This window comes from Rattus norvegicus, chromosome X, assembly GCF_021556685.1.
Source record: "Rattus norvegicus strain SHRSP/BbbUtx chromosome X, alternate assembly SHRSP_T2T, whole genome shotgun sequence".
NCBI classification, from domain to species: domain Eukaryota; kingdom Metazoa; phylum Chordata; class Mammalia; order Rodentia; family Muridae; genus Rattus; species Rattus norvegicus.
The window spans coordinates 146731984-146747739 of NC_141554.1; the positions used below are offsets into that span (position 1 = coordinate 146731984).

General features: G+C 43.3%; 1 long non-coding RNA gene across 1 annotated transcript; it reads left to right on the forward strand.

Moving 5' to 3' along the window:
* The first annotated feature begins 1678 nt into the window (after positions 1 to 1678).
* On the forward strand, positions 1679 to 7610 carry LOC147998383 (uncharacterized). The gene is made up of 2 exons (XR_015646791.1): positions 1679 to 4367; positions 6732 to 7610. It is a non-coding gene; the product is annotated as an uncharacterized LOC147998383 (long non-coding RNA).
* The last annotated feature ends 8146 nt before the right edge of the window (positions 7611 to 15756 follow it).

Here is a 15756-nt window from a genome sequence, read left to right on the forward strand (position 1 = left end):
AGGATAGCTAAAACTATCCTCAACAATAAAAGGACTTCAGGGGGAATCACTAACCCTGAACTCAAGCAGTATTACAGAGCAATAGTGATAAAAACTGTAGGGTATTGGTACAGATAAAGGCAGATAGACTATTGGAATAGAATTGAAGACCTGGAAATGAACCCACACACCTATGGTCACTTGATTTTTGACAAAGGAGCCAAAATCATGCAATGGAATAAAAAGATAGCATTTTCAGCAAACGGTGCTGGTTCAACTAGAGGTCAGCATGCAGAAGAATGCAGATTGTTCCATTCTTACCACCCTGTAGAAAGCTTAAGTCCAAGTGGATCAAGGACCTCCATATCAAACCAGATACACTCAAACTAATAGTAGATGAAGTGGGGAAGAATCTCAAAATCATGGGCACTGGGAAAAATTTCCTGAACAAAACACCAATGGCTTATGCTCTAAGATCAAGAATCGACAAATGGGATCTCATAAAATTACAAAGCTTCTGTAAGGCAAAGGATACTGTTAGGACAAAATGGCAACCAACAGATTGGGAAAAGATCCTTACCAATCTTACAACTGATAGAGGGCTCATATCTAAAATATGCAAAGAACTAACGAAGGTAGACTGCAGGGAGACAAATAACCCTATTAAAAATGGAGTTCAGAGCTAAATAATGAATTCACAGCTGAGGAATATCGAATGGCCAAAGAGCACCTAAAGAAATGTTCAACATCTTTAGTCACAAGGGAAATGCAAATCAAAACAACCCTAAGATTCCACCTGACACAAATCAGAATGGCTAAGATCAAAAACTCTGGCCACAGCAGATGCTGGCGAGGATGTGGAGAAAAAGGAACAATTCTCCATTGTTGGTGGGATTGCAGTCTGGTACAACCATTCTAGAAATAAGTCTTGAGGTTTCTCAGAAAATTGGACATTTCAGTACTTGAGGACCCAGGTATCCTTCTCTTGGGCATATCCCAAAAGATGCTCCAACATATAACAAAGACACATGCTCCACTGTGTTTATAGCAGCCTTATTTATAATAGCCAGAAGCTGGGAAGATCCCAGATGCCCTTCAACAGAGGAATGGATACAGAAAATTTGGTACATCTACACAATGGAGTACTACTCAACTATCAAAAAGAGTGACAACATGAAATTCATAGGCAAATGGGTGGAACTAGAAAATATCCTGTGTCTGGGACCGGACTAGACTGCCGGACTGAGCAAAGCTAAAGCCCTGCCCTGAGCAGATTCCTGAGAAGGGCTTGACCTTTTCAAACAGAGGACAGGTTCCCGGAAGACTGTTGCCTCATTGTCTAAGGAGAACATCTTGCTGTTTAATGATTCACCTTATGTCCTTGGGCACTTCCCAGTACTCCCCCTGCCCTAAGCTTCAGTTCCTGCTTCAATTCCTGTCTCAGAGTTTTAAATGCTGTACATTCCTCTCAATAAACAGACCTTGACAAGGACACTGCTTGGTCTCACTCCTCTTTCTCACCTGTTCTCCCACAGGTATGGGTCCCCGTCGACCCCCATGAATAACTGAGTCCCCACTGGCGGGGGCAACCTGAGTGAGGTAACCCAATTACAGAAACACCCACATTGTTGCACTCACTTATAAGTGGATATTAGCCCAAATGCTTGAATTACCCAAGATGATCAGACTACACGTGAAGGATTAAAAATTAATAATAAGCCGCCTAGCTACCCAAAAAGAAGAAGTAGGGTCTGTGAGAACATGAACTTTTCACCCCTCCCTTGCTGTACAATGGTTCCCGGAACATTCTTGCATGAAAAGTTTCCTGGAACAGCCACAATGACCCATAGCCTCCGGCCACAATGGTCCAATGGCCCTGTAAAATGTCACTACCCCTAATCACAATGTCACAAAGTCCTGGGTGTGTTGCCTAGTGTTACACATGACTAGCATATGACCTAAATGTATGGGCAGTTTATGGTTTTGGAATTCCCCTCCTCCCTCCCTCTTGATCCCCCTGGTTTGTGGTTTTTTCCTTTATAAGCTCTGTGAAAATTCAGGTCGGGGTCGAACTCCTCTACTCCCTGTGTGGCGTATGAGTCTCGACCCCAGCATGCTGGCCTGAGCTCTCGTTTCATCTCGCTTACAATAAATCTTCCTCGTGTGATTACAGCAGGTCGGTGTCTGTGTCCTACTGGGTGCGCGTCTTTCCCGAGACTTGAGTGGGGGGCTCCCTTCGGGGGTCTTTCATTTGGGGGCTCGTCCGGGATCTGCGCGACAACCCAGGGGTCCTAGACCCACTTGGAGGTAAGATTCTCTGTTTTATCTCAGCGCTGTGTCTGGGTCTGTGTCTATGTTCTGTCTGGGAATCTGGTGCGATCGCTGTTTCGGTTTTGCGGACGCTCAGTGAGACCGCGCTCCAGGAAGGAGAGCGGGGTGGATAGGGATAGACGTGTCCAGGTACCCACCGTCCGTTTGCCCTGGGAGACGTCCCAGGAGGACACAAGGGGGGACCAGGGACGCCTGGTGAACCCCATCTGATAGGTCCAGAGGAGACTTTACTCCTTGACGACCGGTTTGTTAGGCAAGGTCTGCGACCTGCCGATCAGTTTCAGTGCCTCTGGTCGACACGAAGTCGACGTCGGTTTTGTTTTCTTTTTTCTCTTTTGTTTGTGCTCGTGTGTGTGAGTGTGTGTGAATTAAGTCCTGTAGTCTGTGTTTTTCGGTACCGGTTTAAGGTCTTAGTGCACTGTCTGGGCAGAAGAAGGATTCCTGCCCTGTGCACGGGTGGAAGAAGGTTCCCCACCCCGAAATGGCGCCTGTGAGTAGATGAAGGATTCCTACTCCGAATAGTCTTTTTCTTTCTTTTTTTCCTTTTTAGAAAGCGCACCGGGGGACGCCCCAATCGCGCAGGCTCTGGGACGCGTGAGAGACGTTCCACGAGCCAGCCTTTGTCGGGTCCTGGCTCTGGGACGCGTGAGAGACGTTCCAGGAGCCGAATTTTGTCGGGAGGACCCGGCAACGGACAGTCAAAAAGATCTGACTGTGACTTGACTTCGGAGGTCGAGTTCGGCTGCCTATTTGAGTATAGGCACGGACAAGTGTGCTTAGATGTGTTAGTGTCTATTGTCTGTATTCTGTTTCTGTGTTTGGTATCCCAGAAGCAGCTAAGGTTAAGCTGCAGTTTGGGCCAGGTACTGAAGGTACCAGGTATCTGTGGAAATTGGTTATAGGATGCCTTGTCTTGGTCTTGTTTGTCTGGATTGTTTTCTGTGGTATTGTCCAGTGTCTTTTTGACTTTTGTTTCGTGTTTGAATTTGGACTGACGACCGTGTTTAAAATCTTGGACCGACGACTGTGTTTGAAATCATGAAACTGTTTGCTTTGTTCGTTGAAGAGTTTTACTTGGTCCCCTTAGTGCTCAGTGAGTAAGGAACTTAATCTTATGGACCCTGCTCTAGTGGCGGTGTGTTGGTTGATAGCCAAAGTTAGTTTTTAAAACAGTGTTTTATCTGTGCTTGTGCTCGCAGCCAGCTGAGATAAGCTAGAGAAGTGAGTAAATTTTGCTTGGGAGCAAGGAATCTTAAAGGTGGAGTTTCAGCCGGTATGACACTTAGTGCGTAGCTGCCTAAAAGATCAGAAATGCTGTTAATAGGCTATAAAAAAGGGACAGGCTGTGTTAGAAATGCTACAGAAGAATAATCTAAAAAGGCTGAGAGCTAGGTGGGGCTATAAGGAAAACAAGAATAGGAAAGGAATTTCTGACCTTTGCTCACAGTAGGAGAGCACTCATTTAGAGAAGTTCTTTAAGGAAGCCTGCCTTATCTGCTGTCTTTATTCCAAGGGAGGAGTCAGTCTCCAGCACTAAATTACTTGGAGGTGGCCAAGGTCAGGATTAATGTTTTCTTTTCCTTGGCCCCTTTAAACCCAGTGAGACAGTTTGGTAAAGGGCTACTACTGAGGTCCTGATAGCCCCAGGTGAACTGGTTACAATTCTTTTATCAGCCCCCTGGCATCTAGCACCCAGGTTCTAACCATCTCTCCATCCTGTTGTTATTAGTTGTTACTAGAAGCCTAGTGTCATTTGGAGGCTGGTTCTCTTGAGAGGCAAAGCCATGGAGCTGACACTGACAAAGGCCTTTTTGTTCCAAGAAAGGCCTCCTGGTTTAGCTGTGTGACTAAATGCTGTTTGCCCTCTTCGGTAGACTCTATTCTCAAGATTCTCTTGTTTTCTCACCACCCCATTTGATATGCTTGTTAGTAACTGTTACAGGTCTTCTTTACCACCGAGGAAAGACGGAATCCTACTAGAGGCCAGAAAAAAAAAAAAGGGTTCCAACACGCATAGAAGGCCCTCACTTCTGCCTGCTCTCTTCATACCCCTGAAGGTAGGGAGTGCTCCAGGTCTGCCCCCAGGCTCCAAGGGTGGGTCTCCTAGGGGCTGGAAAATGCCCCACCAATCTGGCTAAGATAAAGGAAAGGATATGAAGAGAAAGTTACAGAAACTTGAAGGGTAAAGCTAAGTCACTGAGAGAGTTATTGTAAGTTGCAGAGAAAATAAGTTGATGCATGGTTCAGGGTCTGTGCAGAAAAGTGGACAGCACCTAATAGCTGTAGAAGAAGATGCAGAGAGACTGAAAAAAAAAGAAAGAAAGAAAGAAAGAAAGAAAGAAAGAAAGAAAGACAGGAAGAAAGAGGTAAAGAGCAGGAAGCTAGGGAAGAAAAGAGACAAAAAGAAGAGGAAATTAGAGAGCTAAAGAGAGATAAAAGACAAGAGAGGAACATATACTGGCCACAGTAGTTAGGGAACTTAGGAAGATAGTACCTGGCAACAGAAGAGAATTCCTGGCTAAAGATCAGTGTGCCTAATAAGAAGAAAAAGGACATTGGGTCAGGGACTGCCCCAGAAAGAACAAGAGGGGACACTGGAGAGCCTCTTGGTCCTAGAGTGCTGGCTATGTACAGAAATAGAAGGGAAGTGTGGATACAGGGACCCAATGCTCTGTGCTCCTATGCCCCCCAGTGGGCCAATATCCAAAGACCTTGAGTGCAAGGGGCTACTGGCAACGAACAATACTTATGGACTGCCCGAAGAACAGTGGACCTTGGCGTGGGCCGGGTAACCCACCCACTAGTTCATGGTCATCTCTGACTGCTCCTATCCCTTGCTCATGAGAAAATTGCTCTCCAAAATGGCTTGCGTGGGCTAAAATGACTGAGTGAGGCCATGTGTATGCATATCTACAGACTGTGTATGTGGAGCTTAAACCTGTCTCAGTGCAGCAGTACCTGATGCTGGGAGATGTGTGACTTAGTCCTGATCTGCCTGGAACACATCACTCCTGCCAGCCGGGCACTAACAATTATCACCCAATCCAGGACTTAAACTGTGATAGACTGGCTGATGTTTGCCTTTGAATAGAGTGTCCCAAAAGATGGGACCACTGGTCAGCTGCCATGGACTAGATTCTCCACCTGTTGGGGGCAATCTGGTCACCTTGCTGCCCAATCCGACCTGGAGCCACCACAGCACGAGTGTCAAGCACTGGCAGAAGCCCATGGGTGGAGGAAAGACCTCTGCGACTGGCTGATTGACCCCTGCTGAAAGCCGAGGCTACCTTGTCCACAGACGGGAACAGTTCTCTTCATGAAGGTCAGAGATAAGTGGGTGCTGCCATGGTGGACAACACAATGTCATCTAGGATGGCTGAACCTCAACCCCCCAGTACATCAGTGCCGCAGATGCCTTTGCCATCTCTTGGATGTCCTGATGAAGCCAACAACTGTGAGTACTATTCATTGCTCAGGATATCAGGAGAGAAGAGATTCAGTGACATGGGGCAATAACGAAGCAGATCAAGTGGCTCGAAAAATGGCTATGCAGGAGCCTATCCTGGTTGCAGGCCTGCAAGAGACAGCCACTGAGAACTAGGATTGGACTAAGGGATGGCCTCACTTAGAAAAGGCCCAAATTGCTTAAAAGATAAAGGACAATGGCACACTTGAGGGGAAAGCTATACTCCCCCAGAGAACAAAGAAAAGACTCACTTTGCCAAATACAGAAATGGACTCATTTAGGAGATAAAAAGTTTGTCCAAGTAGTTAAGTGTATGTAATAGACTTTAAGATTTTAGCCAGAGAGGCAGTAGAAAGTATAAGGTATGTCAATAAGTGAATGCTTAGCAAGCAAACAGGGCAAAGAGACCTAGAGAGTTTGGTGAAAAGTCGAAGTGAACTTCACTGAGATAAAACCAGAAAAATATAATCACAAGTATCTCCTAGTGCTTGTAGATACTTTTTCAGGAATAGATAGAAGCTTTCCTCACCAAACGAGAGACGGCCTCTGCAATCATCAAGAAGATACTGGAAGAAATCTTCCCCAGGTCTGGAATGCCCAAGGTAATCTGGTCAGACAACGGCCCTACTTTCGTTGCCAAGGTAAGCCAGGGTGTGGCCAAGTATTTAGAGGTCGATTGGAAATTACATTGTATTTACAGACCTCAAAGTTCAGGACAGGTAGGGTAAATAAATAGAACTCTAAAAGAGACCCTGACCAAATTAACCATGGAGACTGGCACAGACTGGGTGACACTCCTTCCCTCTTGCTCTCTTCAGAGCAAGAAATACCCCTTCCAGATTCAGCCTTACCCCCTTTGAGATCTTATATGGGGCCTCAGCCCCCCTGACTGTATTAGATGATGTTACTGAACCAACATGTCATAGTGCCATAGTAATAATGATTTGTGTGCCAGGCTAAAAGACCTACAGGTGATACAGAAAGAAATCTGCTCACAGCTGACAGCAGCCTATGCCCCGGAGACCCCTGAGACATCCCATCAGTTCCAGGTTGCAGCTACACTGAGTCCAGACACTCGAGCCTCGCTGGAAAGGACCGTACCTGGTGCTGCTGACCACCCTGACAGCTGTCAATTCTCAGCCCTCACCAGCCGTGTACTAGCTGTTGGGGCTGAGAGCTGGGACCTAGAGGGAAACTCAGTCATGTTTGTCCTGGGTTCTATCAAGATAGGTGTGGGATAGGCTTGATTTCCATTACAAATGATGTAACATTGCATATGTTAGTACTCTTAACACTTCTTGGGACTGTGCCTCAGGGATCACAGTCCGTATAAGCTTAGAAGTTCTAAAAGCTAGTCATGACCTTGGTGGATAGGCTTGGATAGTGTCCAGGTTAGAATCCTCATGTTAAGACTACAATACCAAGCTGTTATGCTAGATGAAGCTGAGTTCTCCATGAAGTTCTAGGATTAGAACTATTAACAAAAAAAAGAAGTGGGGAATGAAGGATTAAAAATTAATAATAAGCCGCCTAGCTACCCAAAAAGAAGAAGTAGGGTCTGTGAGAACATGAACTTTTCACCCCTCCCTTGCTGTACAATGGTTCCCGGAACATTCTTGCATGAAAAGTTTCCTGGAACAGCCACAATGACCCAAAGCCTCTGGCCACAATGGTCCAATGGCCCTGTAAAATGTCACTACCCCTAATCACAATGTCACAAAGTCCTGGGTGTGTTGCCTAGTGTTACACATGACTAGCATATGACCTAAATGTATGGGCAGTTTATGGTTTTGGAATTCCCCTCCTCCCTCCCTCTTGATCCCCCTGGTTTGTGGTTTTTTCCTTTATAAGCTCTGTGAAAATTCAGGTCGGGGTCGAACTCCTCTACTCCCTGTGTGGCGTATGAGTCTCGACCCCAGCATGCTGGCCTGAGCTCTCGTTTCATCTCACTTACAATAAATCTTCCTCGTGTGATTACAGCAGGTCGGTTTCTGTGTCCTACTGGGTGCGTGTCTTTCCCGAGACTTGAGTGGGGGGCTCCCTTCGGGGGTCTTTCACACGAAACTCAAGAAGGATGACCATAAAATGTGGACGCTTCACTCCTTCTTTAAAAAGGGGAACAAGAATACCCTTACAAGTGGATAGGGAGGCAAAGATTAGAACAGAGATTGAAGGAACGGCCATTCAGGGGTTGCCCCACACGTGGCCCATACGTATACAGCCACCAAACTTGATAAGATGGACGAAGCAAAGTGCAGGCTGACAGGAACCGGATGTAGATCTCTCTTGAGAGACTCAGCCAGAATATGGCAAATACATAGGCAAGTGCCAGTTTCAAAGCACTGAACTGAGAACGGGACCCCGGTTGAAGGAATCAGAGAAAGGACTGAAAGTGCTGAAGGTGCTTGACACCCCATATGAACAACAATGCCAACCAACCAGAGCTTCCAGGGACTAAGTCACTAACCAAAGACAATACATGAACTGATGCTGGGCTCCAAAGTCATAGGTATCAATGGATAGCCTAGTAGGGGCACCAGTGGAAGGGGAAGCCCTTGGTCCTGTCAAGGTTAAACCCCCAGTGAGCAGGATTGTTGGTGGGTGGGTGGTAATGTGGGGAGGGTGTGTGGCGAACACTCATATAGAAGGGGATGGGGATGTTTTAGGGGGACATTGGCCTGAAAACCAGGAACAGGAATAACATTTGAAATGTAAATAAGGAATACCCAATTTAATAAAGATGGAAAAAAATTTTTTTAAAGAAAGAAAAAATGGGGTACAGACCTAAACAAAACATTCTCAGCTAAGGAATATCGAACGGCCAAAAAACACCTAAAAAATATTCAACATCCTTAGTCATCAGGGAAATGCAAATCAAAACAACCCTGAGATTCCAACTTACACCAGTGAGAATGGCTAAGATAAAAAAATCAGGTGACAGCAAATGCTGGCGAAGATGTGGAGAAAGAGGAACACTCTTCCATTGTTGGTGGGGTTGTAGACTGGTACAACCATTCTGGAAATCAGTCTGGAGGTTCCTCAGAAAATTGGACATTCCACTACCTGAGAACCCAGCTATACCTCTCTTGGGCATATACCCAAAAGATGCTCCAACACACAACAAAGACACTTGCTCCACTATGTTTGTAGCAGCCTTATTTATAATAGCCAGAAGCTGGAAAGAACCCAGATGCCCTTCAACAGAAGAATGGATTCAAAAAATGTGTTACATCTACACAACGGGCTACTAATCAGCTATGAAAAACAATGACTTGATGAAATTCATAGGCAAATGGAAAGAAGTAGAAAATATCATTCTGAGTGAGGTAACTCAATCACAGAAAAACACACTTGGTTTGTACTCACTGATAAGTGGATATTGGCCAAAAAGCTCGAAATACCTGAGATACAATCCACAGACCACAGGAAACTGAAGAAAAAGGATGATCAAAATGCTGATGCTCCCACTCCTTCCTTTTGTCTTTTTTTTTATCTTTATTAGCAGGAGTATGTCTTATTTACATTTCGATTGTTATTCCCCTTCCCGGTTTCCAGGCCAACTTACCCCTAACTCATCCCCCTCCTCTTCTATATGGATGTTCCCCTTCCCATACTCCCCCCATTAACACCCTTCCCCCACAATCACGTTCACTGGGTGTTCAGTCTTGGCAGGACCAAGGGCTTCCCCTTCCACTAGTGCTCTTACTAGGCTATTCATTGCTACCTATGAGGTTGGAGCCCAGGGTCAGTCCATGTATAGTCTTTGGGTAGTGGCTTAGTCCCTGGAAGCTCTGGTTGATTGGTATTGTTGTTCATAGGGGGTCTCGAGCCCCTTCAAGCTCTTTCAGTCCTTTCTCTGATTCCTTCAACCGGGGTCCCGTTCTCAGTTCAGTGGTTTGCTGCTGGCATTTGCCTCTGTATTTGCTGTATTCTGGCTGTGTCTCTCAGGAGAGATCTACATCCGGCTCCTGTCAGGCTGCACTTCTTTGCTTCTTCCCTCTTATCTAGTTTGGTGGCTGTATATGTATGGGCCACATGTGGGGCAGGCTCTGAATGGGTGTTCCTTCTGCCTCTGTTCTAAACTTTGCCTCCCTATTCCCTGCCAAGGGTATTCTTGTTCCCCTTTTAATGAAGGAGTGAAGCATTCACATTTTGGTCATCCTTCTTGAGTTTCACGTGTTCTGTGCATCTGGGGTAATTCAAGCATTTGGGCTAATAGCCACTTATCATGAGTGCATACCATGTGTGTTTTTCTGTGATTGGGTTACCTCACTCAAGATGATATTTTCCAGTTCCATCCATTTGCCTATTAATTTCATAAAGTCATTGTTTATGATAGCTGAGGAATATTAAATTGTGTAGATGTACCACATTTTCTGTATCCATTCCTCTGTTGAAGGGCATTTGGGTTCTTTCCAGCTTCTGGCTATTATAAATAAGGCTGTTATGAACATAGTGGAGCACGTGTCTTTGATATATGTTGGAGCATCTTTTGGGTATATGCCGAAAGAGGTATAGCTAGTTCCTCAGTTAGTTCAATGTCCAATTTTCTGAGGAACCTCCAGACTGATTTCCAGAATGGTTGTACCAGTCTGCAATCCCACCAACAATGGAGGAGTGTTCCTCTTTCTCCACATCCTTGCCAGCATTTGCTGTCACCTGAGTTTTTTGTTCTTAGCCATTCTCACTGGTGTGAGGTGAAATCTCAGGGTTGTTTTGATTTGCATTTCCCTTATGACTAAAGATGTAGAACATTTCTTTAGGTGTTTCTCAGCCATTCGGCATTCCTCAGCTGTGAATTCTTTGTTTAGCTCTGAACCCCATTTTTTAATAGGGTCGTTTGTCTCCCTGCGGTCTAAGTTCTTGAGTTATTTGTATATTTTGGATATAAGGCCTCTATCTGTTGTAGGATTGGTAAAGATCTTTTCCCAATCTGTTGGTTGTCGTTTTCTCCTAACAACAGTGTCTTTTGCCTTACAGAAGCTTTGTACTTTTATGAGATCCCATTTGTCGATTCCTGATCTTAGAGCATAAGCCATTTTTTGTTCAGGAAATTTTTTCCAGTGCCCATGTGTTCGATATGCTTCCCCACCTTTTCTTCTATTAGGTTGAGTGTATCTGGTTTGATGTAGAGGTCCTTGATCCACTTGGACTTAAGCTTTGTACAGGGTGATAAGCACAGATCGATCTGCATTCTTCTACATGTTGACCTCCAGTTGAACCAGCACCATTTGCTGAAAATGCCATCTTTTTATTCTATTGCATGATTTTGGCTCCTTTGTCAAAAATCAAGTGTCCATAGGTGTGTGGGTTCATTTCTGGGCTTTCAATTCTATTCCATTGGTCTATCTGTCTGTCTCTGTACCAATACCATGCAGTTTTTATCACTATTGCTCTGTAATACTGCTTGAGTTCAGGGATAGTGATTCCCCAAGAAGTCCTTTTATTGTTGAGGATAGGTTTATCTATCCTGGGTATTTTGTTATTCCAGATGAATTTGGAAATTGTTCTGTCTAACTCTCTGAAAAATTGGATTGGTATTTTGATGGGGATTGCATTGAATCTGTAGATTGCTTTTGGTAAAATGGCCATTTTTACTATGTTAATCCTGCCAATCCATGAGCATGGGAGATCTTTCCATCTTCTGAGGTCTTCTTCAACTTCTTTCTTCAGAGTCTTGAAGTTCTTATCATACAGATCTTTCACTTGCTTTGTTAAAGTCACAGCGAGGTATTTTATATTATTTGGGTCTATTATGAAGGGTGTCGTTTCCCTAATTTCTTTCTCGGCTTGTTTCTCTTTTGTGTAGAGGAAGGCTACTGATTTATTTGAGTTAATTTTATACCCAGCCACTTTGCTGAAGTTGTTTATCAGCTTTAGTAGTTCTCTGGTGGAACTTTTGGGATCACTTAAATATACTATCAGATCATCTGCAAATAGTGATATTTTGACTTCTTCTTTTCCAATCTGTATCCCCTTGATTTCCTTTTGTTTTCTGATTGCTCTGGCTAGAACTTCAAGAACTATATTGAATAAGTAGGGAGAGAGTGGGCAGCCTTGTTTAGTCCCTGATTTTAGTGGGATTGCTTCAAGTTTCTCTCCATTTAGTTTAATGTTAGCAACTGGTTTGCTATATTTGACTTTTACTATGTTTAGGTATGGGCCTTGAATTCCTATTCTTTCCAGGACTTTTATCATGAAGGGGTGTTGAATTTTGTCAAATGCTTTCTGAGCGTCTAATGAAATGATCATGTGGTTTTGTTCTTTCAGTTTGTTTATATAATGGATCATGTTGATGGTTTTTCGTATATTATACCATCTCTACATGCCTGGGATGAAGCCTACTTGATCATGGTGGATGATTGTTTTGATGGAAAAATATCCATAGAAGGGGATATGGAAGCAAAGTTTAGAGCAGCGACTCAAGGAATGGCCATTCAGAGCCTGCCCCTCATGTGGCCCATATATACATATACACCCACCAAATCTAGGTAAGATTGATGAAACTAAAAAATGCATGCTGATAGGGACCGGATATAGATTTCTCCTAAGAGACACATCTAGAATATATCCAATACAGAGGTCAATGCTTGCAGCAAACCACCGTATTGAGAGCATAACTCCCTTGTGGGGAATTAGAGGAAGTACTGAAAGAATTGAAGGAGCTTGCAACCCCATAAAAACAATAAAGCCAACCAACCAAAGGTTCCAGGGACTAAATCACTACTGAAAGACTATGCGTGGACTGACCCAGGGCTACAACTGCATATGTAGCAGAGAATAGCCTTGTTGGGGCACCAGTGGTAGGGGAAAACCTCGATCTTGCCAAGGTTGGACCCCCAGTGCAGGGGAATATGGGGGTGCAGTAAGGGGGATGTATAGGGGGAATACCTGTATGGGAGAGGGGGAGGGGACGGGATGGGGACTTATGGACAGGAAATTGGGAAGGAGAATAACATTTGAAATGTAAGTAAAGATATATATCTAATAAAAAATTTTAAAAAATGAAGGGCAGGGTGACAGGAATGGGATATATATGTCTCCTGAGATAGACAGCCAGAGCACATCAAATACAGAGTCCAATGTTAGCTACAAACCATTGATCTTAGAACGAGATCCCTGTTAGAGGAATTAGAGAAAGGATTGAAAGAGCTGAAGGAGCTTGCAACCCCATAAAAACAACAATGACATTCAACCAGAGCCCTAGGGACTAAACCACTACCCAAAGTCAATACATGGACTGACTCATGACTCCCACTTCTTATGTAGCAGAGCATGGCATTGTTGGACACCAATGCGAGAATAAGTCCTTGGTCCTGCCAAAGTTGGACCCCCAGTGTTGGGGAATGTTGGGGCTAGGTGGAAGGGAGTGGCTGGGCAGTGGAACAGCCTTATAAAAGTAGGGAAGGGTGATGTGATGGGGGATTATTTCCAGGAAAATGGGATAGGAAATAACATTTGAAATGTATATGAAAATAATCCAATAAAAGAAAAAGATTTTAGAAAACTATAATGATGACTGGCATAGGAGTCGCAGCATTTTACTCTCTTACTAACAATGGATGAATTCTCCATTTCTCCATATCCTGGCTAGCATATGTCATCTCGTTTTGTGATTATAGCCATTCTGCCTGCTGTGAGACTGAATGTCAAAGTAGTTTTGTCTGCATTTCATGATAGCTAATAATGTTGACTACTTTTAAAGTTGTTTATTAACAAATTTTACATATTTCAACAGATCTCAGTTCAGATCCATATTCCAGTTTTAACTCTGAAAAACGTGCATAAGTCTTTTGCCTGTCAATGCATATGTATGTGTATGTGTTTGTGTATGTGTATGTATATGTACAAGGTTCATGCCTGGTGGCCATGGAGGTCAGAAAAGTGGGAACAGATCCTCAGGAACTAAAGTTATAGATGGCTATAAGCGACTATGTTGATGCTCAGAGCTGAACCTGGGTACTGTGTTAAACCAACAAGTGCTCGTATACACTGAGCCATTGTGACAGCCCCAACAATAGCCCATTTTTAATTCAGTTAATGTTTTCTTGATATTTAATTTCTTGAGTTTTGTTTGTTCTAAATTCCAATTCTGTCAGATATCGCTATAAAAGATAGTTCTCCCATTCTGTATGCTGCATATTCATTCAAATGACTGTTTCCTTTGATGTACAAAGCTTTTTGGTTTGATGAGATCCCACTTGCCAATTATTGGCCTTATTTTGTAAGATATCCAAAGCTTGTTTATAAAGTTCTTACCTTTGCCTAGAAATATTTCCCTATTTTCCCCTAGTAGTTTTTAAGCTTCAGGTTTTGTGTTTTTGCCCTTGAGCCATTTAAAACTGGTGTTTGTGTAGACTAAATCTTCATTTTTTCTGCATGTAGCTGTCAGATATCTATTTGTTGAGGATGCTGTATTCTCTAAAAGGGGTAATTTTTGGCATCTTTGTCAAAAATTTGGAGTCTATAGTTGTACGGCACTGCATCTATGTTCTCTATTCTGTTAGATTAATCTATGTGTCTGGTTTTTGTGCCAATGCCATGCTATTTTTATTACTATGGCTCTGTACTATTTGAAATTAAGTATGGCGGTACTTACTTTCTAGCTGCACTCTTTTATTTAATTAATCAATGTAGTTACTTTTCCAGACATTTTATGTTATCTCACTCACTCTCTCTGATGCTACTTCTCCCTTTCTGCATGTCTACCATGAGGTTGCTTACGAATGCTGTGGCTGTGTCTCTTCTTTTTCCTTACCTTCTTTCTGGCATCTGCAGATGTTTACACCTTACTGGCCTTATCAGAGTTAGAAAACTCTGACACAATTATCCTTGGGCTTCCTAATGAGTTAATTTCCAATTTATTTTATTAGCAAGATTAAGAAACCCCCTAAAAGGGAATCCTAACTTCTGTAGTAACAGCACCTCCTTGAAGTTCCTACTGCACTCCCTGTGACAGCTAAATTACACTATGTTATACAGATTCTACAGCCTTGCGGCTAGGGTTCAGGATTCTCAGCTCAGCTCTGAATCTCAACTCTCCCACTTACTTTCCCGCAGAAATCTCTCCTGTTTTAGTAATTCCCTTTATAAACTTGGTCTCTTGTAGGATAAGAACTTCAGAGTTTCTGTTGTGAGACTTCTAATATGCCATCCTACCCAGAAGTCATAATTAAGTAGTGTTCAGAATCTTGATTAGAAAGTATTTGTTGGGCATTTGGAAGTCTCTTGCAAGCACTATGTGCCAGGCATGTATTCTATATTAAAAGAATATAACAGTGAGTGCCACAAACAGAAGCTGTCTTTGTGAAGCTTATATTTCCATTTTCCCTACAATCTATTTCTGGTGCAAATTGCATTTCTGTCATCATCACTGGGGCAGCATATAATCTTCAGGGAGTAGAGCATCAAGGTAGTATCCCAGCTGTGTGCCATCAGTGGCTGACTAGGGATGTGGCACAGCTTTTGTGCTCATGCCTTTCTAAGATGGCTTTACTTAGAGTTGGGATCCCAAGAGATGAGACAGCTGCTGAAATAGAGATAGAATCCTTCCTATTACACCTAATATTGGAATCTGTCACTTTTCTGAGTCTGTTCTCTCTGAGTTCCCTCAGTAGATTAATCCATGCCCATACACATACAGGCAGCAGAGCACAAATGAGATTCAGTGAGTTATTACAACAAAGAAGACATAAAGGTGGGTGGGAGATGTGGTGGGAGACCTAGGAGAGTGGTAGGGAGAAATGGGACAGATATGATTAAGATGTGTTGTGCACATGGATTAAAATTTCAAAGAATTAAAAGCCCAACTAATTTTTATAAAGACTTGATCCTCATTTATAAATGACATCAGTCCCCTGTGACAGAGTCAAAAATGTTGAAGGTCCAATCTTGACAAAACTACGGACATTAATTTCAAATAAATGAAGCACCCCAAAATATTTTATGTGGTTTATGTGGTACACTATGGTTAGAGTTCC